We start from the raw sequence: 19,094 nt of genomic DNA on the forward strand, positions 1-19,094 counted from the left end.
ATGATGATGATGGCTATAAAGTTAAAATAAAGTAAGTGATCGATAGAGGTAGGATTATCATAAAGGTCAACTCACAAAGCGTGAAAGAATAAGAGGAAACACCTGAACTGGGTCTTAATGTACGAGAAGGATCCAAAAAGGCACAGATGTTATTCCACATCCAGAGATGGGAGGTTCACAGCAGGAAAGACTGACCGACCACTCCATCTCAGCTAAAACAAAGACTGCATTCAAGGAAGCAGTGTGTAAAGAAAGAGAGGTAAACGGGAACCAGATTGTGCAATCTCACAAGCCAGCCAAAAGGGTTTCTACTCTGTTTTGTAGGCACTTAATAAGTGGTTGTTGACTTATTTTTAATTGTTTGACGTGACAGAAACAAAAAAAGAATAAAGCCCTAATAATCTGGGCTCAATATCTCAAGTGTTTATTATCATGATTATGAGCGGCATCGACCTGGACTCAAGCCTCGCCTCTGATCCATCCGGTCTATGTGTGTGACTCAGGGCAATTCCAGAGAAGATACAAACTTGCCTTGGTAGACAGAGGTCTCCTCACCCAGGAATTCTGTCAATTAAACTCCCCAGTCCCATCCCTAACAATATTAATGAACAAATAATACTCCCAGATTATATGATAACAATACTTATGTTTTCCTTTCCGCAGAACTAAGCATGACTTGTATTCTCTTTGGTAGGCAAGGGGAAGAATGAAAGGTTTGGAGGCAGGGAGGTGAGATGGCGGCTACGGCAGCCGTCTCAAGGATGGACTTGAGAAGAGGAAGGCTTGAGGATGGGACATCAGCCAGGAGGGTATTGCAGTGCAGCAGTCCAGGTAAGAGGGCATGAAAACAGGCAGTGGAATAGAAAGAAAGGGCCAGAAAGAATTATTTCAGAGATAGAATCCAAAAGCTTCGGCAACCAACTGGATGTATGCAAACAGGGGGAGGGAACAGTCAATGGAGACTTGAAGATTTTCAGTCTGGCTGACTGGTAGAAATGGTGGTAACAGCCACAGAAAAAGGAAAATTGGGAAAAAGAGGAAAGGAGAAATTTTGGGAAGAAAACAATGATTTTTCTTTTGGATAGGTTGCATTTGACATGATGGTAAGACCTCCAAATAGAGACATGTAACAAGCAGGTGGACACATCAGTACCACAGCTCAGAAAGCAATGAGTGGAATTCCCAACAAATTGTCTAAAGGAGTAATTGGGCTGCCATGTGACATCAGTGGAAATGGTTTAAGGAGGAACGAAATGACCACTAGCATGGTGGATACATTCTTCATATAACTTCAATGTTTCTATACACTGAAAGTCAAGGTTTCTAGGCCTTCCCTTAATAGCCTGGGCAATCTGCCCTACAGCCTCTCTCTCTTTTAGTACTCTTGAAGAAGCTGGTGATGCAGTGGATAGAGCTGTAGGCTGGAGTCAGGACGACCTAAGTTCAAATGTGACTTCAGACACGCCTGGGTGAATCACTTTACTTCTGCCTCAGTTTCCTCATCTGTGGGATGGCTAATAACAGCACCTATCCTGAAGGGCTGTTGTGAGGATCATATCAGATATTTGTAAAAAGCATTTGGCACAGTCCTGGCACACAGTAGGTGCTACAGAAATGTTTATTTCCTCTATCTGTGAGAGGCAGCACTAAATTTGGACTCCAGAGAGACCAGTTTGAATCTTGCCTGTTACTTACTAGCTGTGTGGCTATGGTAAGTCACTTAACATCTTGAGACCTCAGTTCCCTCATCTGTAAAACCCTCACTTTAAGGCTCATTTCAAAGGGTAGGTCTAAATGATATAATACACATTAAGTTGTTTTAAAAGTCCTGTATATGTTCCCTTTTATGCCCCTCTTTTCCCCTCAACACTTAAGCCTTTAGTTCTTTAACCACTCATTCATCCTGCCTGTAGCCTCTGACCCCTTCATTCCCTTCCCTTGTCTTTTACTCTGCCTCTACCTCTTTCCATAGTCATCGATTTTCTGCTCTGCCAAGGCCCTGGCTCCAGGTCCATCATCAGAACATTCTGGAATGGTTCCCCATCTACTTCCTTCTCCTCCCTCGACTCATAGCTCCCTATCCCCTTCCTGACAAATCAATAACATTTTACCTATTACATCTACCTTCTGTATCAAACCCTAGCACAGCCTCTCTAGATCCTGCCTCATGGTACTTTTGGTTGAGGTTTGACTATCATGCACTAAAATATGCTCAAAGAAATAAAACCTATTCCCCCACCCCCACACTTTTTAGGACCTTATCTACTACCCCTATAGGACCTATCTTTTACCTCTGATAGGCTGCACATAGATTTTCTAAACAAATAAAACTATTACAATATTATAGATCTTTTTTTTTTGGAGACTATTTCCTTGTCTTGCCAATGCTAGAAGTATAGCAATCATAGGCTAGATCCCAATACAGATCTGTACAGAAACTCTGACCTGCTCTATTTCCAACCTGGGTGGGTAGCCGCTGTCTGCCTCTCCACCACTCCTAGGGGCTCTCCATATTGGTGGTGCCAGGCAATACAGATAAACAATCATCTTAGCCCACTGCAGCTCATAACTCCTAAGCTCAAGAGCAGACATCCTTTACAATTAAACCTAAATTATAAGTGCTTACTAATTATTATTACTAATTATAGATTTAGATCTATACAAAGTTCATAAACAAAAACCAAAAAATATGGTCACCTTGCATCCTGTTACCACGAAAGGTTTTAGAAAGCAGAAAACGATCCTCTTACCTGAATACTTTAAGACAGGGAATATGATTCTTATTGACTGGCTGGGATCTGAATTGCTATCATTTTAAGTCTGGAGCCAGAGATTATCAGAATACTTCCCCCATTCTGCCCTTTCCCTCCTCTCCCTCCAATGAACCCCTACTGTCCTATAACCAAATGTGAACGTTCCTTTTTTTACCATCCAGGAAGATCTGATAATATAATTCAAGTAGTACGGTCTTCTTACACTGTGAACAATTTCTAAAAGCCCAGGAAATTACAGAGGCAGTCAAGAATACTATCTTAGCTGAGGAGGGAATATAATTTCACAGAGCTGGTGATTGAGTCGATGAAACTGGGCTTTCTTCCCAGACCTTGCAAAGAGAGAACCTTAATGGCAGGCAAAGAGGTACCGGATCCCCCACCTATCCTGAGAACCTTGCGTTTTCTAGTTCCTTACAGACATTGAGCTTCAACAAGGCACTTCATATTTACCTCATTTCACTTGCTACTTATACTAGTAGGACCAATTGATGCAGAAATTGGTCCTTCAGGGTAGTCTGAAATTCTGGAGCTTCTTTAAATCACAAGTGCACAGAATCATGTCCTTTTAAAACCCTAGGATGGAAAGTGCTTCAAGGACCAACTCTTAATGGCACTCTTGCTATATGTACAACCTTCACTTGCCACTAACCAGCTAAAGGTTACCAAAAGAATGTCCTGAGGACTAACATTTTTGTTAGTAGGACTAACATTTTTGTTTGTCCCCCTTTAAGAACAGTTGTCTTAAAAGTTTCTTGGGACAGAAAACAGGATTGGAATCTGAGACAAGAAGTCCATTTCCAAGCTCCCCAGGTATGTTCCATCTCCAGAAGCCTCCTATACACAAAATATGAGGAGTAGGAAATATTAACATGATTTTCTTTTGTCCATAGGTAACTTATTTTAAATGCTTTGGACCAGCTATGAACAATGTGGCAACATGGAAAGAGTCCTGAATTTAGACTGAGACAACCTAGGTTTGAATCGTGTGTGATTCTGTGCAAGTCACATGTATAAAATGAAAGGGTTGCATTAAGAAAGTTGTTAAGGGGGGGCAGCTAGGCGGCACAGTGGATAGAGTGCCGGCCCTGAAGTCAAGAGGACCTGGGTTCAAATACGGCTTCAGACCAAACACTTGACTCTTACTAGCTGTGTGACCCTGGGCAAGTCACTTAACCCCAATTGCCTAAAACAAAAAAAAAAATTAAAAAAAAAAGTTGTTAAGGTATCTCCCACCTTTAAACCTGTGATTCAGTGACCCTATCTCAGTAATGGATGACAGTGAGGCTGATGATAATAATAACACTTACATGGTACTTTAAGGTTTGTAAAGTATTTATACTTATGCATTATGCTATAGTAAGAGACAACATCCTTATATTTAAGCACATATCATTATGATGATAGTTATAACAACTTACATAATAGCACTTTAAGGTTAGTAAAGCACTTATATCTTATCTTATATTGTTATATTATTTGATTTGATTCTCACAAAAACTCTACGAAACTATCATCCCCTTTTTACAGATGAGGAAACTGAGACTGAGGTTAAGAGAACTGTCTAGGGTCACATGAGTTGCAAGTGTCTGAGACAGTATTTGAACTCTGGTCTTCCAGTCTACAAGTCAGGCAGTTGATCCAATGTGCCACCTTTAGGTGGTTTCATGCAGCCATTAACACTTTTTCAACAATACCTGAAAAGTGGGGATGTTTTGAGAATTGTTGCTCCCCTTTCTCCAAAATCATGACTGCAGCCTTCCTTCACTGCCTTGAAATCAGTTAGTCTAATATCTATATTCCATCAACACATGAACCATTATTTTATCTTTTGTTTGAATTAAAGAGTCAATTGCAACCATATAGGAGAATGTCTTTTATTTGTCACTACTATAACATACACATATTACATGGAGCATTTCTCACTAGTCCATGTAAGGTCTGGCTTCTTTATTCATTATGAACCAATACCCCCTGGCTGAAGTAAGCCTGGCTTTCCCTGTCTCTGGGTGGCTAGGTGGCACAATAGATAAGAGTTCCAGGCCTAGAGTCAGGAAGACATCTTCCTGAGTTCAAATCTGGCCTCAGACACCAATAGTTGTGTGACCCTGGGCAAGTCATTTAACCCTGTTTGCCTCCGTTTCCTCATCTGTAAAATAAGTGAGAGAAAGAAATGGCAAACCACTCCAGTATCTTTGCCTAGAAAACCCCAAGTGGGGTCACAAAGAGTTGGACATGACTGAAATGACTGAACAAAAAATTCCTTATCTCTGGTCTAACCAAGTCAGTTTCATCTGAATGCCTTTTTAGGAGGAGTAACAGAATTCAGTGTGAAATTAACAAACACTTTCTAACAAATTAGATACATTAGTTGGAATGTCTTAGGGTCACAGATTATTTGCCCAAACAGTCTAAGATAAAGTCACTCTTGTCCCCCCACTTTGGACACAGTTCATTTCTCTCTTTCCATTGGGGAACTCTCTCTTCTAATCACTCATCACAATGTTGGAGTCATATTAGACTCCTCCTTCTTCCTTAACACATAGCAATCAAATGCCAAATCTTGTTGATCCTATCTGGCATCCAGCCCTTTCTATCCACATTATCTGTTCACATGACCAAATGCTAGGTCAAATCCTCGGCTTCCCTGTGGCATCCCTGCCTCCAGGCTCTCCTCCTGTCCAATCCATCATTTATGGCTGCCCAAGTATCACACAGGCCCCTGATCACTCATCTGCTCAATAAACTCCAGGGGCAGGATACTATCAAATGCAACCTGGCTGCAGCCCATCTTTCCAGGCTTATGATACATCATTCTCTTTCACACACTGTACAGTCTAGCTACAGCCTTCTTGTTCCTCCTCATATGTGACATCCTATGTCCATGCATCTGTACAGAAATCTCCCATGACTACCATGCATCCCTTTAGCATTTCTGCCCCTCAGCCCCCCCCAGTTTCCTTCAAAGCTCAATCCAAATTCAAAGGCCTCACTGTCTGAGGGCTTTCTTAATCTCTTTAAGCCGCTCATGTCTTCCCTTCAAAATTACCTGGCATATACTTATCCATTCAGCTGTCTCTTACTATATAATCTAAATTCCTTGATGGGAGGCACGCTTTCATTTCTGTATTTGTAACTGCAGCACTTTTGTTTCATGGGTGATGACTAAAAAAATGCCAAAATGGTCTCTGGCATGTAGCAGTAGAAACTTAATGAGTGCTCACTGATTGATTCAGAACCTAGTGGTGATGAGAAATAAATTATAACCTGAATTAGATGTCATTGGTTCTTTTTTATTAAAGGGCAATTGTCCTCATTTATTTAGATATATACAAAAATTTATATATATTTTATTTTCTCCCCAATTACATGTTAAAACAATTTGCTAAACTTTGTTTTAAAGTTCTGAGTTTCAAATTCTCTCTCTCTCTCTCTCTCTCTCTCCCTCCCTCCCTCTCCCTCCCTCCCTCCCTCCTCCTATCCTGAGATGGTAAGCAATCAGATATGTTATATATGTGGAATCATGTAAAACATTTCCATATTAGTCATTTTGTACAAGAAGGATCAAATAAAAGAAAAATGAAAGCAAGAAAGTGAAAAATAGCATGCTTCTGTCGGTATTCAAATAAGATCAGTTCTTTTTCTGGAGGCAGATAGTATGCTTCATCATTAGTCCTTTGGGATTGTCTTGGATCATTGTACTGCTGAGAATAGCTAATTCATTCATAGTTCTTCATTACTCAATATTGCTGTTACTGTATACAGCTTTCTCCTAGCTCTGTTCACTTTGCTTTGCATCAATTCATTAAGTCTTTCCAGATTTTTCTGAAATCATCTTGCTTGTCATTTCTTATAGCACAATAATATTCCATTACAATCATATACCACAGCTTGTTTAGCAATTCCCCAATAGATGGCCATCCCTTTGATTTCTAATTCTTAGCCTCCACAAAAAGAACTGCTTAATATAAATCTTTTTGTACAAATAGGTCCTTTTCCCTTTTCTTTTTTTAGTGTCTTTGGGACATAGACCTACTAGTGCATTGCTGGGTCAAGGAGTATGCAGAGTTGTATAGTCCTTTGGGCTCTCCAGAATAGTTGGATCAGTTCACAACTCCACCAATACTGCAATAGTAATGGATGTCACTTTTAAGGCTTTAAGTACTTTGCTATTCCATTGCACTGAAGAAGCTGGGGTAGTCTTCAGTTGCCCTAGTTCTTTATCTAGAGAGTGGGAAAGCCAGGCTTAGAATGCCCTACACCAAAGAGTCTACCTGATACAGAACCAGAACTAGCTTAGACCCTGCTGCTGGTTCTCTGCTATGGAGATGGATGGAATCACAAGCTGTTCTAGACGAAATCCACCTTTGAGATGCCCTATCTTGGGTCATAATTTAATAGCATGACCTTCATTCCCCAATCACTAGAAAAGGAGTTAAATCTTAGGGGAAGGTATAAGGAGTGAAGTAGCTATCATGCCACTTTTTTTCCAGGCATAATTGCATACTACCTGCACTAATTTCATGTTAGCACTACTCAGAACTAACAAAGAACTTTATATTTGGGACCTATTAAGTCATAAGATCTTAGATCAAAGCTATAAGGGCTCTTATATGTCCAGCCAACTCCCTTATTGTACTGAGGATGAAACATAGGCCTAGGGAATTTAAGTCACTGGCCTAAGGTTATGGAGGTAACATATCCAGTTCACTGCTAGGATTCAAATCCAAATCCTCTAACACCAAATACAGCGGTCTTTCCACTGTACTACGTTGGTTCCAGCTGGTCCAAAGGATTTAAATTTAGCTATAAAAACCTGAGCCAAACTTCTTAAGTTTGAAATACACTCCAAGGCTATCTTTCATATCCAAACTTCTCCCTTTTCCTAATCCTCCCCCCCACAAAATGAAGAAGCTCTTTTTAAAAGAAAAATTCCATTTGAAAAAATCTCAGAAGTCCAAATGTAGATGTTCTATAGTAGGATATAGTTTCAAACAGATGCTTATTGGAAATTACCTGTATGACAAGTATCCAAACTTAGTTTCTAAGCATAATATCATTGAAAATCTGTAAACACCATCTTCCCCTTGTACCCGAACATATTGAGTTCCTGAATTTACATTCAAAGCCACAGAGTATTTCTGTGAATATGAAAAATTTGGCAAGAACAATTCCTCACAGCCTTCCAGACATTTGGGGGGGGGGGGGGAAATTGCAACATGTTGTGCATTAACCCCTAGGCAACTAGACAGCCTTCCCCAGTTGACAAACAAAAATATTAGCTGCCCCACCCCCTTCCAGCACTTCAAAACAATCTAAAGCATGTGCAGCATCATTTGGGAAAAGCTTTATAACATTATTAGCATGTTGCATAAAAGCTGGGCCATATAAATCCTAATTAGTTTGCTTTGCTAGTTTCCTCTACCCCTCCATTAAGCTTCTAATGTTCCACCACTATTTGTAACTTAACCAAGTACAATAAAGGAAGAAAAGAGTAGGAAGGCCAATTTGTTAAACAGGTAAGAAAGCATTTTAATTAGTTCTCAAATTCTAACTATCAACAGAACTTTAAAACCATTTGCAAATGGAAAAGCAGAAATTAACTATTCAGAATCTAATTTGCTTTACTGAATGATTAAGTCCTATGCTGATGGGCTGAATGCACAACATTTTATATTAGTTAAAACGTTCATAATAAATGCTGCAAGAGGTTATTAGTACCATGACAACAGAAATTAGATTTTTTTTCCCCTTCTGTTTAACAACTTAATGTTTGGTATGGATCTTTCTGATAATAAAGCCACCCAATAAAGATGCTAGATTCAAACCCTATTATACACAGGTAAGACTAGAAGGGACTTCTTGTTCTGGTTTTATAGAAAGAGAAAATGAGACCTCAGAACATGAAACAATTTGCTGAGGTAACACAACTAGTAATAGTTTACATACACACACACACACACACACACACACACACACATATTTTTAGATAGATAGATTTATAACCTGTCAGGACCTTTGAGATTAACTAACTTTTCCCTCTCATTTTACAAGGGTAAAAATGAGACCCAGAGAGGGTGATTGGCCTGATGCCACATAAGCCCCAAACATTAGAAGTGGGATTTGAACCTCCTGTCATCTAATCCCAGAGCTAATCCTCTTTCTATTATATCATGCTGTGATACTTCCTGGTAACTTCTTTCCATACTTTTTCCTTTATCTCCGAAAGGACTAAGTTTGCATCATTTGCACCAGGCATACTACATTAAGTGGCCTCCCTAGTTTGGTATGAGCAGGAAAACTCCTCCCCTTGGGGCCAATCTTCTGGGCATGATGAGTGTTTCTGAATTGAGCTGGACTGGTTCTCAGATCACAGCTCTAACTCCTTTACCAGGTCCATACTCAGAGCTTAGCAGGGTTCACCAGTATTTGTATTCTGCTGGCGTAGTCTTTTAGAGCTAGTACACAATATCAGTGAAGACTCTTCACTTGGGAGCGACAAAATACAAAGCTTCATCAAGAAAGTTATTAGAGATAAATAGAAGACTAGCAAACATACACACAAATGCTGTACAATTACCCTTGACTATATGAAGCTGCACCTCAAAAAGGATGAACTAGAATGGACCTTAGAAGTTATCTTGTCCTGACACATCGCTTTACAAATGGGAAAACATGGGCCCAGAGGGAGGAAAGACTTGCTCAGAAAGGGACCTCTCTGGCCAAAAATATCTCTTCTCCTAACCTACTCAGGTACCTGAAATTCCCTTCATCGCCCAATACTTCTGGTTAAGGCATTGCTCTTCCACAGGGCTTCTATTAAACACAGTGAAGTTACCTAGAAGTGGTGAAATTAATCCATTTGCAGCCTATTCCCATGGATAAGCAGAACTCTGAAGGAATGGGACACAAGATGGGTAAGTTTATTTATTTTATTTTTAAATAAGGACTACTTCCCAAATTTGCATATCATCCTTGCGCAGGGGCCATGCTAATCTCTGTGTATCATTTCAATTTTAGTATATGTGCTCCTGAAGTAAGCACAGGACAGGTAAGTTTAATAGGGGGTGTTCCTCTATCTTTGTCCTGCTACTTGAATCCTAAATGAACCAAACCAGTCCATCAAGAAATATTTATTAAGTGCCTACCATTTGCCAGGTGCTGGGGACACCACCCACAACTCTCTTGACAATGTGATCCTCTAAAGGGTTCATTACAATAATAGCTTAATGAGGATGCCATATTCCAGGAGGTGGTCCGAACTGGGATTATGCTAATGTTCTAATCACTTTTTGTCCCCATTCAGGTTCATAACACCTTCCAATACAACTTTGGTACAGTAGATGTGCCTTGTAAAATAGAGAGCGACACAATTCAAAGGGAGACGGTCAAAAGGACAGAGCAAATGGACTGGTTTTCTGAAGAAGCAGAATTAATATAAAATTTCTTAGTTCAAAAAGAAAGTTAATGATTAAATGCACTGGGCTTCAATTTCTTCATCTATAAAAATTAGAGTGTTAGATGAGATGGCCTCGGAATTACCTTTTAGTTCTAAATCTATGGTCCTAGGAAAATGGTAAAAAGAACAGGATAAAACTAGATTTATTGGAAAAGCTCAGAATTTCCAAAATAGGCACTATGCACTCCAGGTCAAATGGAGGTAGTTTAGGACCAAAGCCCAAAGTTTCCATGATAGATGGTTAATAACCTATGGAAGGAATTATTCCAAAAGTCCCTGAGCTCTAAAAATAAACATATAAATAAACTAAATACACACTGGATATATTTGAGGAGCATTCTATTAAGAGAGGCTGGCAATCACCAAAAGCAAATACAAAAGGACCTTTTCTGCCAATTTGGCTTGCAAATAAAAGAGACTTGGAAACACTCTCTACTAATCTGCCCACCTCAATCACTATCTGCTCTGCCTAACTTCCTTGGCAGCACTATCTGACCCTAAGCATCTCCAGTATGAACCATGGCCATCTTCCAAACAAAGACAGATTGCTAGATATTATATGGAAAACACTTCTGCCTGAAGCCATACATTTAATATCTGACCACTGCAGAAAAGGGGGGGTGGATGGAGATGGGAGTGGGGGGCAGTCAGGAATTCCTCATCATGTTTTAAGACCCAACTAAAAAGACTGAGAAAACCTGAACTGAACTTGGTGTTGTAATAAGACAAAACTTAGAACCAGGTTAATCTGACACATATTGAAGGATATGCATAATCATTATTGTGCTAACATGATAATTAGGTATAACTAGTAAGTGATTCAGGGTAAATGTCTATAATTACAACTGCTTCTGTACTGACAAACCAAGCATTTCTGGAATCATTTAAGTGAAAGGGAGGAGAGAATGGAGGAGATTCAGCAAGATGCTATTAGGTTCGGAAGACCTAAGATTCATCAGACAGGGTGGGAGAGAGGAAGAATGGATTCCGGCAGAGAAGTCCTTAATCCAGATACTCTATGAATTATTGCCTCATACATGCTTTAAAAAAGGAAAAAAGGGTAGGACAAGGTAGAAACTGGATTTCAAGGTTTGTGAAGAGAAGAGGGAGAAATGGCTTCTAGAACAGTAAGAAGAACTCAGAAGTAGGAAAACCAAGAGAAATCAGTGGTTCCTGGTCTTTCTTGGGCAAGAGAGGGGCTTAGAATGTGAGAGAATAGATGGGGACCACACATTTCCTTTCCAATTCCCTATTCTTCCAACGCCAGTTTAAGGATTTGGGGTAGGGAAGGGGTGCTCTCAGTCTGTGACTTTATCAGTTTTAGAAATTCCTATTGTAGAAATCCCCTCCACTCATTCCGCTTAGAGACTGAGAATTACCAGAAGATACTGAGAAGTTAAATGACTTGCCTGGGGTCACATTGTCAGTAGATGACTGAGGTTACCTGCCCCTCTGTCCCATCTCCCCACCCGAAGCTTTAAAGCTTCCCTTAGTATATCATCTTACCTCACTAGATTGTAAGCTCTTTGAGGGCAGGAACCATCTTTTTATTTACATTTGTATCACCAGTCTTAGCATAGTGCCTGACACACAGTAGGCCCTAAATAAATGTTTATTGACTGACTGAGGTAGGATTGGAACCCAGTTCTTCCTGACTCCATCCTCTACAATCCAGTAGTGTCAAACTCAAATAAAAATAGATCTCTGCGGGCCACAGAAAACCACAAATTAACATTATCTATGTTATACTGTATTTTTATTTATTTTGTTGAATGTTTCCCAATTACATTTTAATCTGGTTGGGGGAACTGGAAATGCTGGTAGACATATTTAACATCTCTGCTCTAGGCAGAATCTCTAAGATTATAAGTTGCAGAGAAGATGTTGACCCACACTGGTAGAGGTACACATGTATATATGACTATATACATACATATACACACACATGCATATACACATATATAAAATTTCGGTTCATCAAGAAGCAGGGTAAGTAATAGAAAGGATCACATGCATGTTGAAAAGCAAGGCTCAGTATCAGGTTATCACTACTCTGGGTACTAAATAAGAAACTTCTAGGGGAGGAAGCAAGACAAACATCCTAGCTTGACTTTAAAAAGGAAGGTAGTATCATTAAAAGCAAAACATTCATTTGGTAGTAGATAATGGTATTTGTCTTTTAAAAACAAAGCTATTTATTCTCCTTGGCATCACTGAATCTTTGTTTTCTTCATTCCTTCCTCCCTTCCCTTCTTTCTTTCTATAGGTATATATGTGTATATAGATTTCTATCTATAAGATGCCTATAAAGATACCTATATATGTATACAGAAGCATAGAGATACTTATGTATACACATACAGATATAGGTATGTGTTTATATATACATATACATACATACCTATACATGTGCATATATATACCTACAGATATGTGTATAGATAAGTATTTCTATACCTGTATATACATAGATATATATGTATATACACAAAGATATAGACACCTAGATTTTATATAGATAGATAGATAGATATAGATATATCTATGTAAATGCCTACACATATAAACACACAAAAATGCACAGGTATCTTCAGAACTATCTATATAGAGAGCTGTGTATCCTATAGCTGTATATACATATAGAGGTCTCATTAGAGCTATCTAGATACCTCTATATGTTCACATCAGTGTGTGCATATACATACATTAAATGTATATATGTACATATGCACATGCTAAGGTCCTATATGTTTTAGCACAGCATGAAGGTGACCCTACTTCCCTTAGGCAATGCCTTACCCTAACTAAAGTTAGGACCTGGCTATTGACTACGTTCCTATCATCCAAGGACCAGCCTGGCAGTGGCACTTCCAGCAGGTTGGCCAACCCACTGATAATTCTTTTGACCCCGGCAATCATGAAGACTGTTTCCTAATGCAAAGAAGACTTACTACCTGCAGATGTGGAAAGGGTACACAGGCCAATGAAATCACTGTGTCTCTGAAGCATCAAAAGCATTCATGAACAGCAAGACAAAAGATTTCAAAGCAAGTAAAGTTTGGGGGTGGCAGGGCAAAGGAGGATAGCTAAAGTATTTAGTAACTCGAAGGAGAATAAATAGCTTTGTCCTTAAAAGACAATCACCATTATCTACTACCAAGTACTGGGCACGTAGTTCCCAGAGTGGTGATAAAGTGAAATTGAGACTCAATTTCCAGCGTGCATATGATCCTTTCCCTTATTTATTCTGCTTTCTGATAAACTGAAATAATGAAGAGGACCAGGCCCCATTTGAATTACATTCCAAGTGATGCAGAGTAGGGCCTTGTACCCTTGCCACTTAAGGTCCCAAAAGCTGGTTGGCCCCAAGCCTGTTCACATCACTGTCCAGGTGTGACAGGCCCTACAGAACCTTCTCTTTGAGCAAGATGGATAATGAACAGGCTTAGAATTGTTTCACTGTATTTCAGCTAAGGTATTCCAGAAAGTAGCTAGGTGGCACAGTGGACAGAGCACTTCCTGGAGTCAGAAAGTTCAAATCCAACCTCAGATACTTACTAGCTGTGTGACCCTGAGCACTCTTTTTGCCTCAGTTTCCTCAACTGTAAAATAGGGGGCAATAACAGCACTTATCTTGCAGAGTTGTTGTGATGGTAAAATGAGATAACATTTATATTCTAGATTTTGTGTGTGTCTATACGTATAAATGTAAGTGCTGGGATGTATATACACACATTTGTGTGCACACACGAATACCTGGTTATGTATGTGGGTAAATGCCCCAGATTTGGGGCACATACAGTAAACAAACTTTATAATACAACAGCAGGCATTTTGTTCTGTATTCCACTCATTCAACCAGGATGGAGAGAACCCAACTGAGATCAGGACTAGGGAAGAATACAAGCAAAGGCTGCCTTTGGTAGAGAGGTCTTCAGCAAGGGAGGGGTTTGAGGAGAGGCTTCCTGCCAACCATAACGCAAAACCTGGCATCCTCCTTCACCTTCGGCCTGGCGGCAGAATGATGCTCCTTCTCAATCATGCCAAGGTGCTAATGAGGGCCATGATGCTGCACAAAAAACAAGCAATTTAAACTGTTTCTCCTGAAACTGCATTACTATGGCCAGCAATACCTGAAGCTAGACCCCCAGAGCTTGAGAAATAAAGCTATTATTTCTTCCAAGTCAACCAGCCCTTCTCAACCAGTACCAACTCCTCTCCCAAGATGAATGAATGAAGGAATAAAGAATTTTTTAAGTGCTTGCTATGTGAAAAGCCCAGTGCTAAGTGCTGTAGATACAGACAGAAAAGTAAGACTCATTCTCTCTGGGAGCTCACATTCTAATGGTGAAGACACCACCCATGGAAAGTTTCAGCTACAAGTCAAACAGAAAGGTCTCATGGTCCTTAGGGTGTAGAGGCAAAGTAGATGGTAATACCTCTTATTTAATGTCATTTTGACTGATAAAAATCAGTTTCCAACAGTGAACCATAGGACAAGCTGGCCTTCTCACAATAAACTGATAAACTGGTCACTTCTAATCTCATCTCTAAACCTTGGATACCATCTCCCACAGTCTCCTCTCTCCTCAGATTAGAGGGCTGACGGTGTAGTCATAAATTCCTCTCAAAGTTTTCCTTCACTGAGGGCAGAAGCCCAGTTTCAACTATTAGATTGTAAACTCCCTTAGGGCAAGGACTTTCTTTTTCTAATCTGTATTCCCAGAACCTAGCATAATAGTAGGTGCTTAATAAATGTTTACTGAATTGAATTTAATATGGTCCCCTTAATTTTTTTTAAAATTTGTATTTATCTTTTGCTTTTATATGACCTTCATTTTCTGTTTTGCATGACTTCATATGTATAATGGGTAACATTTCTTGCCTTCTTAATGGGTGGGGGAGGGACTGGAGGGAAGGAAAGTCTGGGAATATATGTCTATACATGTATATGTGTGTGTGTGTATATATATGTACATACATTTTTAAGGACCTTCATTTCCAATTATACCTCTTCCTCTCCCCAGAAAGCAATCCTTTCTAACAAAAAAGAGAGAAAAAGCACAGTTCAGCAAAATTAACCAATGTAGCACTAGAGTGACCCACCTCTGCAAAAAGAAGAGGCAGTTGCATTTTCTCCTCTTTTTTTTTTCCATGGCCAAACTTGAACATTATATTACACAGTGTTCAGCTTTGGTTTCTTTTATTATCATTCTTTCCATTTACATTTTTGAAGTCATCGTGTATATGGTTTTCCTGGTTTTCCTTATGTCACCTTGCATTATTTCATATAAATCTTCCCATGTCTCTCTCCCTTATTTTTAAACTATACCTTATATTTTAAACTATATCAATGCACCAATTCAAATCTTCCTCACGCCTTTGCCTAAAGAAATTTATTGTAATTATTTTTCATTAAAATTTCACCAGAACTATTAAAACAATGCATTACTGGCAGCATAACAGCATCTTTGAATTTATTCTCAATAACATCTTTCTCAACAATTAAAATGATTCTGATGAAAATACATTAAGACTACTGAATGGGGGGGAGGCAGTGTCTATAAGCTGAAAGATACGGACTAATTAGAGAACCGATGAAGAATGAAAATCAACAAACACAACTGAGGGGTTGATCAGGAGAGAAGGGTAAGGAGGGGTGGGTAAGTACTCCATCCAAACTCCAATAATTCCTTCCTTCTTGACACCTAAACCTTCACCAACTGATTAAAGAAATGCTTTTTAAACAGTAACTGTGCACCACTTGCTGCAGACCAAAAAAGCTGCCCAGACAACTTAGTAGAGCTCACCTGCTAACGGTAAAATATGTGATTTTTAACTATGAAATTCATGGCAAGAAAAATGCTTGGACAATTCTAGAATCACTCAAAGGGGGTAAAGATGAGCAGGAAGATATTATTCTGTCTAAGAAAAGAGTAACAAACCAAAATTTTAAAAATGAATTAATTTTCAATTCCTTAAGCTCCTACTACAAGTAAGGCAGTTCTAGGGTAACTGAGAATGCAAGATGAACTAAGATAATTCCCCAACTTCAAGGAGATAAGTTGGGGAACTATCTTAGTTCATTGAGGATGCGGGGGGACATAAAGAAAGGTGATGCATGAGGAGATTTGTGAAAACTCAGAAGAGAAGATAGAATGTGAAAAGCATCTCTGCTCTATTAACTTCCTATCTCACCCCAAACAAGTCCCTCTCTCTATACTTTAATCATTTCCTCTATAAAATGAGGGGGTGTTACTAGATGACCTCTAAGTCCCTGTTCCAGTTCAATTTAGGATCCTAACAAGGATGTAAAGGCAAAACCCCAACTAGCATACTAAATTTCAGGGGAGAGAGCTCACTCTCAGTTACTGGGTTTCAATGGAGCAGAGAAAGCCTGTGAGTTGGGTTTGACCATGTCACATCTCCTCATTCAAACTCCAGTGACTCCCTATTATAAAGCCCTGTATTCCACATTTAAAGCATTTCGTAACCTGGCCCTTTCCTACCTTTCTCGACTTTTTACATTTTACTTTTCTCCACATACTTTGTGATCCAGGCAGGCTTATTCCTTCCACATCATACTCCATCTCTTCTTCCCATGCATCTACACAGACTGGCCTTCATATGTATAATACTGTTCTCTCTCACCTCCTGGGCATTCTTGGCTTCCTTAAAAACTCAACTATGAAATCTTTCTTGGTCCTTCCAGATGCTAGTGTTTCCAATTAAGGCAGTCTTCCATCTCTTCTGTACAATGATGATGATGATGATGATGATGATGATGATAGAAATAAAATAGCTAGCATTTATATAGTGCTTTAAGGTTTGCAAAAACATTTTACAAATATCATCTCATTTGATCCTCACAACAACCCTGGGGAAGTAGGTATTAGTATTATTATAACCATTTTACAGATGAAAAAACTGAGGCTGAGGGAGGTTAAGTGACTTCCCTACATAGCTGTTAACTGTCTGAGGCTGGATTCGAACTTGGGTCTTCTTGAATTCAGGCTCAAAACTTTATCCCCCTGTACCACCTAATTTCTATTAGTATCTTGTAAGTACGTACACACACACACACACACACACACACACACACACACACACACACATCTTAGCACAGTATTAAGCTAACATAATAACTAATATATACACACATATATATAATTGGAGCACACAGTACTCCAAAACTCTTAGCACCTTGTTAAGCTAACATACTAATTAATATATGTAATAATAAATTAAACTAATTAACTGCACTAAGACTTTTGGAATATGGTCTCCCCCATTAGTCTCTCCTTAAGGGGAGAGACTGTGCTTTTTTCCCTTTTTTGGTATCCCTAGCACAGTGCTTGGCACATAAGTAAACCTGACTGACTAATTAAATTCAGCAGTCAAAGATGGTGGGGGAGAAGCAGGGAGAGAGTGATTTGTGTAGTGCCAGCATGCCCCAAGGAAGAGAGAGGGCAGATGGATTAGTATGGGGTTGAGTAGTATGGCTTGTCTAGAAAAGAGGCTATATGAAAGACTAGTGGGAGATAAGCCTGAAAAGGAAGGTTGGAGCCAGGATGGGGGGGGGGGTTAAAATGCCAGGATCAGTTTCTACTTTATATCGTTTTTGAGAAGTGACTAAACCCATTAATTAACTTCCTGGCAGAGAGATCTCCCTGCTCGCTAAGGAGGAAGCAAAGCTCAATCGACTCAAATATTTTAAAGCAGAAATCACACTGTGAGATGTGTGAGGGTAAAGGTTGAGGAAGAAAGTCCACAGTGGAAACAACTCCTTCAGAGCAGAGCTCCTCTTCCAGTTAGAAAATTTCTGGCTCCCTGACTCAAGGTTGGGTACTTTCTGCATGAAACAACGGTCAAAATTAGCTACACTGCCAAAGTAGCACTTGAGCTGACAGGGCTGCTGTCTCCTTAAAGATGACAGGCAGAGAATAAATCTGCAAAACATATTTTTAAACCAAACTATAAAAACTTGCATATTTGTTTTATCTTTACAATGTTTCTTGCACCATTTCACAGCTAGAATGACCAGTTAAGTATATCATTGAAAACACCCTATCCTTACGTGTCCTTCAAAATACTTCTGGAGTGCTGAGAAAGACAAAAGAGCATTGGAGTCAGAGGTTCAAATCCCAATCATCTGACATTTGTTTGCTGTGGGACCTTGGGCAAGTCAGAAGACTGATCTTCCTGAGTTCAAATCTGGCCTCAGACACTTCCTAGCTATGTGACTCTAGGCAAGTCACTTAACCCTGTTTGCCTCAGTTTCCTCATCTCTAAAATGAGCTGGAGAAGGAAATGATAAGCCACTCTAAGTATCTTTGCCAAGAAAACCCCAGATGGGGTCACAAACAGTCAGAGCCTACTGAAAATGACTGAACAACAAAAAAATTTAGTCACACACTTGCAAGCTGGTACATCATAAAGCTGTAGTTGGGCCTAGAACTTGTTTCCTAACTCCTAGGCCGATGTCCTATCCATGCAATGTACACTTCTATAATTATAAAATAAAGACATGCAGCTGCCCACATTTAAAAAAAAATCAGTCTGCTCTTGCCTTGAGTAGGTGGCAATATATGATACAACAAAATAAAAATCAAGCATAAGTTTCTAAGGAGAATGTGGAATGTGCATGGCTACTTTTTTTTTTTTTGCTAGGCAATGGGGTTAAGTGACTTGCCCAGAGTCACACAGCTAGTAAGTGTTATGTGTCTGAGGCCGCATTTGAACTCAGGTCCTACTGAATCCAGGGCTGGTGCTCTATCCACTGCTCCACCTAGCTGCCCCTGCGTGGCTACTTTTTAAAAATTCCACTTAAATTTAAAAAAAAATTCTATGGTCTAGAATAGGAA

At 39.4% G+C, this 19,094-nt stretch overlaps 1 protein-coding gene and 1 non-coding gene across 2 annotated transcripts in view; both read right to left on the reverse strand.

Moving 5' to 3' along the window:
• Positions 1-19,094, reverse strand: part of GALNT7 (polypeptide N-acetylgalactosaminyltransferase 7) — a 195,179-nt gene that overhangs the window by 154,710 nt on the left and 21,375 nt on the right.
• LOC144455553 (U6 spliceosomal RNA) lies at positions 9,710-9,815 on the reverse strand. Its single transcript, XR_013484272.1, has one exon. It is a non-coding gene; the product is annotated as a U6 spliceosomal RNA (small nuclear RNA).

This window comes from Phascolarctos cinereus, unplaced genomic scaffold (assembly GCF_003287225.1).
Source record: "Phascolarctos cinereus isolate Bilbo 61053 unplaced genomic scaffold, phaCin_HiC Scaffold_9;HRSCAF=440, whole genome shotgun sequence".
NCBI lineage: Eukaryota > Metazoa > Chordata > Mammalia > Diprotodontia > Phascolarctidae > Phascolarctos > Phascolarctos cinereus.